The following is a 13,117-nucleotide window of genomic DNA, read 5'->3' on the forward strand; positions in this document are numbered from 1 at the left end:
AAAAATTCTTGCCAGCATGGGACTTAGAAAAAATTCTGGCCAGCATGGGACTTAGAAAAAATTCTGGCCAGCATGGGACTTTGAAAATTTTCAGCCAGGCATCAGACTTAGAAAAATTCTGGCCAGCATGGGACTTTGAAAATTTTCAGCCAGGCATCAGACTTAGAAAAAATTCTGGCCAGCATGGGACTTTGAAAATTTTCAGCCAGGCATCAGACTTTGAAAAATTCTGGCCAGCATGGGACTTTGAAAAAATTCTGGCCAGCATGGGACTTTGAAAAAAATTCTGGCCAGCATGGGACTTTGAAAAATTCTGGCCAGCATGGGACTTTGAAAAAATTCTGGCCAGCATGGGACTTTGAAAAATTTCAGCCAGGCATCAGACTTAGAAAAAATTCTGGCCAGCATGGGACTTTGAAAAAATTCTGGCCAGCATGGGACTTTGAAAAAATTCTGGCCAGCATGGGACTTTGAAAATTTTCAGCCAGGCATCAGACTTAGAAAAAATTCTGGCCAGCATGGGACTTTGAAAATTTTCGGGCCTGGTGACCCAGGCTATTGAAATGAATGGTGTGGGACTTTGAAATATTTCGGGCAGGCGTCAGAATTTGAAAAAATTTGACAACCAGGCCAGAGAGCAGGCCGTCTGCCCAAGGAGGCCGCCCCAACCCTCCTCTTTGTCGGACATAAGTCTGGTGAGCCTCCCTTGTTCGGCCCTGGAGGTGCCTCGTCTGAAATTGCTCCCTTCTGAAATCGTGACAACTCCATTTTGCGGTTTGGGTGGAAAGGCCCCCAGATAGGGAACCGGGTGCCCTATCTGCAGCGCCCCCCGATGGTGGCCGGCGGTACTGCAACCCTTTTAACCTAGGCTATTGAAAAGATTGGTGTGGAACTTTGAACATTTTCGGAGAGGCGTCAGACTTAGAAAAAATTCTGGCCAGCATGGGACTTTGAAAAAATTCTGGCCAGCATGGGACTTTGAAAAATTTCAGCTAGGCATCAGACTTAGAAAAAATTCTGGCCAGCATGGGACTTTGAAAAAATTCTGGCCAGCATGGGACTTTGAAAATTTTCAGCCAGGCATCAGACTTAGAAAAAATTCTGGCCAGCATGGGACTTTGAAAAAATTCTAGCCAGCATGGGACTTTGAAAATTTTCATCCAGGCATCAGACTTAGAAAAAATTCTAGCCAGCATAGGACTTTGAAAAAATTCTGGCCAGCATGGGACTTTGAAATTTTTCAGCCAGGCATCAGACTTAGAAAAAATTCTTTCCAGCATGGGACTTCGAAAAAATTCTAGCCAGCATGGGACTTAGAAAAAATTCTGGCCAGCATGGGACTTTGAAAATTTTCAGCCAGGCATCAGACTTAGAAAAAATTCTGGCCAGCATGGGACTTTGAAAAAATTCTGGCCAGCATGGGACTTTGAAAAAATTCTGGCCAGCATGGGACTTTGAAAAATTTCAGCTAGGCATCAGACTTAGAAAAAATTCTGGCCAGCATGGGACTTTGAAAAAATTCTGGCCAGCATGGGACTTTGAAAATTTTCAGCCAGGCATCAGACTTAGAAAAAATTCTGGCCAGCATGGGACTTTGAAAAAATTCTAGCCAGCATGGGACTTTGAAAATTTTCATCCAGGCATCAGACTTAGAAAAAATTCTAGCCAGCATAGGACTTTGAAAAAATTCTGGCCAGCATGGGACTTTGAAATTTTTCAGCCAGGCATCAGACTTAGAAAAAATTCTTTCCAGCATGGGACTTCGAAAAAATTCTAGCCAGCATGGGACTTAGAAAAAATTCTGGCCAGCATGGGACTTTGAAAATTTTCAGCCAGGCATCAGACTTAGAAAAAATTCTGGCCAGCATGGGACTTTGAAAAAATTCTGGCCAGCATGGGACTTTGAAAATTTTTGGCCAGGCGTCAGACTTAGAAAAAATTCTGGCCAGCATGGGACTTTGAAAAAATTCTGGCCAGCATGGGACTTTGAAAATTTTCAGCCAGGCATCAGACTTAGAAAAAATTCTGGCCAGCATGGGACTTTGAAAATTTTTGGCCAGCATGGGACTTTGAAAATATTCTGGCCAGCATGGGACTTTGAAAATTTTCGGCCAGGCGTCAGACTTAGAAAAAATTCTGGCCAGCATGGGACTTTGAAATATTTCAGCCAGGCATCAGACTTAGAAAAAATTCTGGCCAGCATGGGACTTTGAAAATTTTTGGCCAGGCGTCAGACTTAGAAAAAATTCTGGCCAGCATGGGACTTTGAAAATTTTCTGGCCAGCATGGGACTTAGAAAAAATTCTGGCCAGCATGGGACTTTGAAAATTTTCAGCCAGGCATCAGACTTAGAAAAAATTCTGGCCAGCATGGGACTTTGAAAATTTTCAGCCCAGGCATCAGACTTAGAAAAAATTCTGGCCTGCATGGGACTTTGAAAAAATTCTGGCCAGCATGGGACTTTGAAAATTTTCAGCCAGGCGTCAGACTTAGAAAAAATTCTGGCCAGCATGGGACTTTGAAAAAATTCTGGCCAGCATGGGACTTTGAAAAATTTCAGCTAGGCATCAGACTTAGAAAAAATTCTGGCCAGCATGGGACTTTGGAAAAAATTCTGGCCAGCATGGGACTTTGAAAATTTTCAGCCAGGCATCAGACTTAGAAAAAATTCTGGCCAGCATGGGACTTTGAAAATTTTTGGCCAGGCGTCAGACTTAGAAAAAATTCTGGCCAGCATGGGACTTTGAAAAAATTCTAGCCAGCATGGGACTTTGAAAAATTTCAGCTAGGCATCAGACTTAGAAAAAATTCTGGCCAGCATGGGACTTTGAAAATTTTCATCCAGGCATCAGACTTAGAAAAAATTCTAGCCAGCATGGGACTTTGAAAAAATTCTGGCCAGCATGGGACTTTGAAATTTTTCAGCCAGGCATCAGACTTAGAAAAAATTCTTTCCAGCATGGGACTTCGAAATATTTCAGACAGGCATCAGACTTAGAAAAAATTCTGGCCAGCATGGGACTTTGAAAAAATTCTGGCCAGCATGGGACTTTGAAAATTTTTGGCCAGGCGTCAGACTTAGAAAAAATTCTGGCCAGCATGGGACTTTGAAAATTTTTGGCCAGCATGGGACTTTGAAAATATTCTGGCCAGCATGGGACTTAGAAAAAAATCTGGCCAGCATGGGACTTTGAAAATTTTCGGCCAGGCGTCAGACTTAGAAAAAATTCTGGCCAGCATGGGACTTTGAAATATTTCAGCCAGGCATCAGACTTAGAAAAAATTCTGGCCAGCATGGGACTTTTAAAATTTTCGGCCAGGCGTCAGACTTAGAAAAAATTCTGGCCAGCATGGGACTTTGAAAAAATTCTGGCCAGCATGGGACTTTGAAATTTTTCAGCCAGGCATCAGACTTAGAAAAAAATCTTTCCAGCATGGGACTTTGAAAATTTTCGGCCAGGCGTCAGACTTAGAAAAAATTCTGGCCAGCATGGGACTTTGAAAAAATTCTGGCCAGCATGGGACTTTGAAAAATTTCAGCTAGGCATCAGACTTAGAAAAAATTCTGGCCAGCATGGGACTTTGAAAAAATTCTGGCCAGCATGGGACTTTGAAAATTTTCAGCCAGGCATCAGACTTAGAAAAAATTCTGGCCAACATGGGACTTTGAAAAAATTCTAGCCAGCATGGGACTTTGAAAATTTTCATCCAGGCATCAGACTTAGAAAAAATTCTAGCCAGCATGGGACTTTGAAAAAATTCTGGCCAGCATGGGACTTTGAAAATTTTTGGCCAGGCGTCAGACTTAGAAAAAATTCTGGCCAGCATGGGACTTTGAAAAAATTCTGGCCAGCATGGGACTTTGAAAATTTTCGGCCAGGCATCAGACTTAGAAAAAATTCTGGCCAGCATGGGACTTGGAAAATTTTTGGCCAGGCGTCAGACTTAGAAAAAATTCTGGCCAGCATGGGACTTTGAAAAAATTCTGGCCAGCATGGGACTTTGAAAATTTTTGGCCAGCATGGGACTTTGAAAATATTCTGGCCAGCATGGGACTTTGAAAAAAATCTGGCCAGCATGGGACTTTGAAAATTTTTGGCCAGGCGTCAGACTTAGAAAAAATTCTGGCCAGCATGGGACTTTGAAAAAATTCTGGCCAGCATGGGACTTTGAAAATTTTCAGCCAGGCATCAGACTTAGAAAAAATTCTGGCCAGCATGGGACTTTGAAAATTTTCAGCCAGGCATCAGACTTAGAAAAAATTCTGGCCAGCATGGGACTTTGAAAATATTCTGGCCAGCATGGGACTTTGAAAAAAATCTGGCCAGCATGGGACTTTGAAAATTTTTGGCCAGGCGTCAGACTTAGAAAAAATTCTGGCCAGCATGGGACTTTGAAAAAATTCTGGCCAGCATGGGACTTTGAAAATTTTCAGCCAGGCATCAGACTTAGAAAGAATTCTGGCCAGCATGGGACTTTGAAAATTTTTGGCCAGCATGGGACTTTGAAAAATTTCAGCTAGGCATCAGACTTAGAAAGATTCTGGCCAGCATGGGACTTTGAAAAAATTCTGGCCAGCATGGGACTTTGAAAAAATTCTAGCCAGCATGGGACTTTGAAAATTTTCATCCAGGCATCAGACTTAGAAAAAATTCTAGCCAGCATGGGACTTTGAAAAAATTCTGGCCAGCATGGGACTTTGAAAATTTTTGGCCAGGCGTCAGACTTAGAAAAAATTCTGGCCAGCATGGGACTTTGAAAAAATTCTGGCCAGCATGGGACTTTGAAAATTTTCGGCCAGGCATCAGACTTAGAAAAAATTCTGGCCAGCATGGGACTTTGAAAATTTTCGGCCAGGCGTCAGACTTAGAAAAAATTCTGGCCAGCATGGGACTTTGAAAAAATTCTGGCCCAATGGGACTTTGAAAATTTTCGGCCAGGCGTCAGACTTAGAAAAAATTCTGGCCAGCATGGGACTTTGAAAAAATTCTGGCCAGCATGGGACTTTGAAATTTTTCAGCCAGGCATCAGACTTAGAAAAAATTCTTTCCAGCATGGGACTTCGAAAAAATTCTAGCCAGCATGGGACTTAGAAAAAATTCTGGCCAGCATGGGACTTTGAAATATTTCAGCCAGGCATCAGACTTAGAAAAAAATCTGGCCAGTATGGGACTTTGAAAAAATTCTGGCCAGCATGGGACTTTGCAAATTTTCAGCCAGGTGTCAGACTTTGAAAAAATTCTGGCCGGCATGGGACTTTGAAAATTTTCAGCCAGGCATCAGACTTAGAAAAAATTCTGGCCAGTATGGGACTTTGAAAAATTTCAGCCAGGCATCAGACTTGGAAAAAATTCTGGTCAGCATGGGACTTTGAAAAAATTCTGGCCAGCATGGGACTTTGAAAAATTTCAGCCAGGCATCAGACTTAGAAAAAATTCTGGCCAGCATGGGACTTTGAAAAATTTCAGCCAGGCATCAGACTTAGAAAAAATTCTGGCCAGCATGGGACTTTGAAAATTATTGGCCAGGCGTCAGACTTAGAAAAAATTCTAGCCAGCATGGGACTTTGAAAAAATTCTAGCCAGCATGGGACTTTGAAAAAATTCTGGCCAGCATGGGACTTTGAAAAAATTCTGGCCAGCATGGGACTTTGAAAATTTTCAGCCAGGCATCTGACTTAGAAAAAATTCTGGCCAGCATGGGACTTTGAAAAAATTCTGGCCAGCATGGGACTTTGAAAATTTTCGGCCAGGCGTCAGACTTAGAAAAAATTCTGGCCAGCATGGGACTTTGAAAATTTTCAGCCAGGCATCAGACTTAGAAAAAATTCTGGCCAGCATGGGACTTTGAAAAATTTCAGCCAGGCATCAGACTTAGAAAAAATTCTGGCCAGCATGGGACTTTGAAAAAATTCTGGCCAGCATGGGACTTTGAAAAATTCTGGCCAGCATGGGACTTTGAAAATTTTCAGCCAGGCATCAGACTTAGAAAAAATTCTGGCCAGCATGGGACTTTGAAAATTATTGGCCAGGCGTCAGACTTAGAAAAAATTCTGGCCTGCATGGGACTTTGAAAAATTTCAGCCAGGCATCAGACTTAGAAAAAATTCTGGCCAGCATGGGACTTTGAAAAAATTCTGGCCAGCATGGGACTTTGAAAATTTTCGGCCAGGCATCAGACTTAGAAAAAATTCTGGCCAGCATGGGACTTTGAAAAATTTCAGCCAGGCATCAGACTTAGAAAAAATTCTGGCCAGCATGGGACTTTGAAAAAATTCTGGCCAGCATGGGACTTTGAAAATTTTCCGCCAGGCATCAGACTTAGAAAAAATTCTGGCCAGCATGGGACTTTGAAAATTTTCATTCAGGCATCAGACTTAGAAAAAATTCTGGCCAGCATGGGACTTTGAAAATTTTCCGCCAGCCATCAGACTTATAAAAAATTCTGGCCAGCATGGGACTTTGAAAATTTTCGGCCAGGCGTCAGACTTAGAAAAAATTCTGGCCAGCATGGGACTTTGAAAATTTTTGGCCAGGCATCAGACTTAGAAAAAATTCTGGCCAGCATGGGACTTTGAAAATTTTCAGCCAGGCATCAGACTTAGAAAAAATTCTGGCCAGCATGGGACTTTGAAAATTTTCAGCCAGGCATCAGACTTAGAAGAATTCTGGTCAGCATGGGACTTTGAAAATTTTCAGCCAGGCATCAGACTTAGAAAAAATTCTGGCCAGCATGGGACTTTGAAAATTTTCAGCCAGGCGTCAGACAGAAAAAATTTTGGCCTGCATAGGACTTTGAAATATTTCAGCCAGGCATCAGACTTAGAAAAAATTCTGGCCAGTATGGGACTTTGAAAATTTTCGGCCAGGCGTCAGACTTAGAAAAAATTCTGGCCAGCATGGGACTTTGAAAAAATTCTGGCCAGCATGGGACTTTGAAAATTTTCAGCCAGGCATCAGACTTAGAAAAAAATTCTGGCCAGCATGGGACTTTAAAAATTTTCAGCCAGGCGTCAGACAGAAAAAATTCTGGCCAGCATGGGACTTTGAAAATTTTCAGCCAGGAGTCAGACTTAGAAAAAATTCTGGCCAGCATGGGACTTTGAAAATTTTCAGCCAGGCATCAGACTTAGAAAAAATTCTGGCCAGCATGGGACTTTGAAAAAATTCTGGCCAGCATGGGACTTTGAAAATTTTCAGCCAGGCATCAGACTTAGAAAAAATTCTGGCCAGCATGGGACTTTGAAAAAATTCTGGCCAGCATGGGACTTTGAAAAAATTCTGGCCAGCATGGGACTTTGAAAAAATTCTGGCCAGCATGGGACTTTGAAAATTTTCAGCCAGGCATCAGACTTAGAAAAAATTCTGGCCAGCATAGGACTTTGAAAAATTCTGGCCAGCATGGGACTTTGAAAAAATTCTGGCCAGCATGGGACTTTGAAAATTTTCAGCCAGGCATCAGACTTAGAAAAAATTCTGGCCAGCATGGGACTTTGAAAAAATTCTGGCCAGCATGGGACTTTGAAAATTTTCAGCCAGGCATCAGACTTAGAAAAAATTCTGGCCAGCATGGGACTTTGAAAAAATTCTGGCCAGCATGGGACTTTGAAAAAATTCTGGCCAGCATGGGACTTTGAAATTTTTCAGCCAGGCATCAGACTTAGAAAAAATTCTGGCCAGCATGGGACTTTGAAAATTTTCAGCCAGGCGTCAGACTTAGAAAAAATTCTGGCCAGCATGGGACTTTGAAAAAATTCTGGCCAGCATGGGACTTTGAAAATTTTCAGCCAGGCATCAGACTTAGAAAAATTCTGGCCAGCATGGGACTTAGAAAAAATTCTGGCCAGCAGGGACTTTGAACATTTTCAGCCAGGCATCAGACTTAGAAAAAATTCTGGCCAGCATGGGACTTTGAAAATTTTCAGCCAGGCGTCAGACTTAGAAAAAATTCTGGCCAGCATGGGACTTTGAAAAAATTCTGGCCAGCATGGGACTTTGAAAATTTTCAGCCAGGCATCAGACTTAGAAAAAATTCTAGCCAGCATGGGACTTTGAAAAAATTCTGGCCAGCATGGGACTCTGAAAATTTTCGGCCAGGCGTCAGATTTAGAAAAAATTCTGGCCAGCATGGGACTTTGAAAAAATTCTGGCCAGCATGGGACTTTGAAAATTTTCAGCCAGGCATCAGACTTAGAAAAAATTCTGGCCAGCATGGGACTTTGAAATATTTCAGCCAGGCATCAGACTTAGAAAAAATTCTGATCAGCATGGGACTTTGAAAATTTTCAGCCAGGCATCAGACTTAGAAAAAATTCTGGCCAGCATGGGACTTTGAAAAAATTCTGGCCAGCATGGGACTTTGAAAAAATTCTGGTCAGCATGGGACTTTGAAAAAATTCTGGCCAGCATGGGACTTTGAAAATTTTCAGCCAGGCATCAGACTTAGAAAAATTCTGGCCAGCATGGGACTTTGAAAAAATTCTGGCCAGCATGGGACTTTGAAAATTTTCGGCCAGGCGTCAGACTTAGAAAAAATTCTGGCCTGCATGGGACTTTGAAAATTTTCAGCCAGGCATCAGACTTGGAAAAAATTCTGGCCAGCATGGGACTTTGAAAATTTTCGGCCAGGCGTCAGACTTAGAAAAAATTCTGGCCAGCATGGGACTTTGAAAATTTTCAGCCAGCCATCAGACTTATAAAAAATTCTGGCCAGCATGGGACTTTGAAAATTTTCGGCCAGGCGTCAGACTTAGAAAAAATTCTGGCCAGCATGGGACTTTGAAATATTTTGGCCAGGCGTCAGACTTAGAAAAAATTCTGGCCAGCATGGGACTTAGAAAATTTTCAGCCAGGCATCAGACTTAGAAAAAATTCTGGCCAGCATGGGACTTTGAAATATTTCAGCCAGGCATCAGACTTAGAAAAAATTCTGGCCAGCATGGGACTTTGAAAATTTTCAGCCAGGCATCAGACTTAGAAAAAATTCTGGCCAGCATGGGACTTTGAAAATTTTCAGCCAGGCATCAGACTTAGAAAAAATTCTGGCCAGCATAGGACTTTGAAAAATTCTGGCCAGCATGGGACTTTGAAAAAATTCTGGCCAGCATGGGACTTTGAAAATTTTCAGCCAGGCATCAGACTTAGAAAAAACTCTGGCCAGCATGGGACTTTGAAAATAATCAGCCAGGCATCAGACTTAGAAAAAATTCTGGCCAGCATGGGACTTTGAAAATTTTCAGCCAGGCATCAGACTTAGAAAAAATTCTGGCCAGCATGGGACTTTGAAAATTTTCGGCCAGGCGTCAGACTTAGAAAAAATTCTGGCCTGCATGGGACTTTGAAAATTTTCAGCCAGACATCAGACTTAGAAAAAATTCTGATCAGCATGGGACTTTGAAATATTTCAGGTAGGCATCAGACTTAGAAAAAATTCTGGCCAGCATTGGACTTTGAAAATTTTCAGCCAGGCATCAGACTTAGAAAAAATTCTGGCCAGCATGGGACTTTGAAAATTTTCAGCCAGGCATCAGACTTAGAAAAAATTCTTGCCAGCATGGGACTTAGAAAAAATTCTGGCCAGCATGGGACTTAGAAAAAATTCTGGCCAGCATGGGACTTTGAAAATTTTCAGCCAGGCATCAGACTTATAAAAAATTCTGGCCAGCATGGGACTTAGAAAAAATTCTGGCCAGCATGGGACTTTGAAAATTTTCGGCCAGGCGTCAGACTTAGAAAAAATTCTGGCCAGCATGGGACTTTGAAAAATTCTGGCCAGCATGGGACTTTGAAAAAATTCTGGCCAGCATGGGACTTTGAAAATTTTCAGCCAGGCATCAGACTTAGAAAAAATTCTGGCCAGCATGGGACTTTGAAAAAATTCTGGCCAGCATGGGACTTTGAAAATTTTCAGCCAGGCATCAGACTTAGAAAAAATTCTGGCCAGCATGGGACTTTGAAAAAATTCTGGCCAGCATGGGACTTTGAAAATTTTCAGCCAGGCATCAGACTTAGAAAAAATTCTGGCCAGCATGGGACTTTGAAAAAATTCTGGCCAGCATGGGACTTTGAAAATTTTCAGCCAGGCGTCAGACTTAGAAAAAATTCTGGCCAGCATGGGACTTAGAAAAAATTCTGGCCAGCATGGGACTTTGAAAATTTTCAGCCAGGCATCAGACTTAGAAAAAATTCTGGCCAGCATGGGACTTTGAAAAATTTCAGCCAGGCATCAGACTTAGAAAAAACTCTGGCCAGCATGGGACTTTGAAAATTTTCAGCCAGGCATCAGACTTAGAAAAAATTCTGGCCAGCATGGGACTTTGAAAAAATTCTGGCCAGCATGGGACTTTGAAAATTTTCAGCCAGGCATCAGACTTAGAAGAATTCTGGTCAGCATGGGACTTTGAAAATTTTCAGCCAGGCATCAGACTTAGAAAAAATTCTGGCCAGCATGGGACTTTGAAAAAATTCTGGCCAGCATGGGACTTTGAAAATTTTCAGCCAGGCATCAGACTTAGAAAAAATTCTGGCCAGCATGGGACTTTGAAAATTTTTGGCCAGGCATCAGACTTAGAAAAAATTCTGGCCAGCATGGGACTTTGAAAATTTTCAGCCAGGCATCAGACTTAGAAAAAATTCTGGCCAGCATGGGACTTTGAAAAAATTCTGGCCAGCATGGGACTTTGAAAAAATTCTGGTCAGCATGGGACTTTGAAAAAATTCTGGCCAGCATGGGACTTTGAAAAAATTCTGGTCAGCATGGGACTTTGAAAAAATTCTGGCCAGCATGGGACTTTGAAAATTTTCAGCCAGGCATCAGACTTAGAAAAAATTCTGGCCAGCATGGGACTTTGAAATATTTCAGCCAGGCATCAGACTTAGAAAAAATTCTGGCCAGCATGGGACTTAGAAAAAATTCTGGCCAGCATGGGACTTTGAAAAAATTCTGGCCAGCATGGGACTTTGAAAATTTTCAGCCAGGCATCAGACTTAGAAGAATTCTGGTCAGCATGGGACTTTGAAAATTTTCAGCCAGGCATCAGACTTAGAAAAAATTCTGGCCAGCATGGGACTTTGAAAAAATTCTGGCCAGCATGGGACTTTGAAAAAATTCTGGTCAGCATGGGACTTTGAAAAAATTCTGGCCAGCATGGGACTTTGAAAATTTTCAGCCAGGCATCAGACTTAGAAAAAATTCTGGCCAGCATAGGACTTTGAAAAATTCTGGCCAGCATGGGACTTTGAAAAAATTCTGGCCAGCATGGGACTTTGAAAATTTTCAGCCAGGCATCAGACTTAGAAAAAATTCTGGCCAGCATGGGACTTTGAAAAAATTCTGGCCAGCATGGGACTTTGAAAATTTTCAGCCAGGCATCAGACTTAGAATTCTGGTCAGCATGGGACTTTGAAAATTTTCAGCCAGGCATCAGACTTAGAAAAAATTCTGGCCAGCATGGGACTTTGAAAAAATTCTGGCCAGCATGGGACTTTGAAAATTTTCAGCCAGGCATCAGACTTAGAAAAAATTCTGGCCAGCATGGGACTTTGAAAAAATTCTGGCCAGCATGGGACTTTGAAAATTTTCAGCCAGGCATCAGACTTAGAAAAAATTCTGGCCAGCATGGGACTTTGAAAAAATTCTGGCCAGCATGGGACTTTGAAAAAATTCTGGTCAGCATGGGACTTTGAAAAAATTCTGGCCAGCATGGGACTTTGAAAATTTTCAGCCAGGCATCAGACTTAGAAAAAAATTCTGGCCAGCATAGGACTTTGAAAAATTCTGGCCAGCATGGGACTTTGAAAAAATTCTGGCCAGCATGGGACTTTGAAAATTTTCAGCCAGGCATCAGACTTAGAAAAAATTCTGGCCAGCATGGGACTTTGAAAATTTTCAGCCAGGCATCAGACTTAGAAAAAATTCTGGCCAGTATGGGACTTAGAAAAAATTCTTGCCAGCATGGGACTTAGAAAAAATTCTGGCCAGCATGGGACTTAGAAAAAATTCTGGCCAGCATGGGACTTTGAAAATTTTCGGCCAGGCGTCAGACTTAGAAAAAATTCTTGCCAGCATGGGACTTAGAAAAAATTCTGGCCAGCATGGGACTTTGAAAATTTTCAGCCAGGCATCAGACTTAGAAAAATTCTGGCCAGCATGGGACTTTGAAAATTTTCAGCGAGGCATCAGACTTAGAAAAAATGCTGGCCAGCATGGGACTTTGAAATATTTCAGCCAGGCATCAGACTTAGAAAAAATTCTGATCAGCATGGGACTTTGAAAATTTTCAGCCAGGCATCAGACTTAGAAAAAATTCTAGCCAGCATGGGACTTTGAAAAAATTCTGGCCAGCATGGGACTCTGAAAATTTTCGGCCAGGCGTCAGATTTAGAAAAAATTCTGGCCAGCATGGGACTTTGAAAAAATTCTGGCCAGCATGGGACTTTGAAAATTTTAAGCCAGGCATCAGACTTAGAAAAAATTCTGGCCAGCATGGGACTTTGAAAATTTTTGGCCAGGCGTCAGACTTAGAAAAAATTCTGGCCAGCATGGGACTTTGAAAATTTTCGGCCAGGCGTCAGACTCAGAAAAAATTCTGGCCAGCATGGGACTTTGAAAAAATTCTGGCCAGCATGGGACTTTGAAAATTTTCGGCCAGGCGTCATACTTAGAAAAATTTCTGGCCAGCATGGGACTTTGAAATATTTCAGCCAGGCATCAGACTTAGAAAAAATTCTGGCCAGCATGGGACTTTGAAAAAATTCTGGCCAGCATGGGACTTTGAAAATTTTCAGCCAGGCATCAGACTTAGAAAAAAATCTGGCCAGTATGGGACTTAGAAAAAATTCTTGCCAGCATGGGACTTAGAAAAAATTCTGGCCAGCATGGGACTTAGAAAAAATTCTGGCCAGCATGGGACTTTGAAATATTTTGGCCAGGCGTCAGACTTAGAAAAAATTCTGGCCAGCATGGGACTTAGAAAAAAGTCTGGCCAGCATGGGACTTTGAAAATTTTCAGCCAGGCATCAGACTTAGAAAAAATTCTGGCCAGCATGGGACTTTGAAAAAATTCTGGCCAGCATGGGACTTTGAACATTTTCAGCCAGGCATCAGACTTAGAAAAAAT

The sequence above is a fragment of the Festucalex cinctus genome, chromosome 19, assembly GCF_051991245.1.
Source record: "Festucalex cinctus isolate MCC-2025b chromosome 19, RoL_Fcin_1.0, whole genome shotgun sequence".
NCBI lineage: Eukaryota > Metazoa > Chordata > Actinopteri > Syngnathiformes > Syngnathidae > Festucalex > Festucalex cinctus.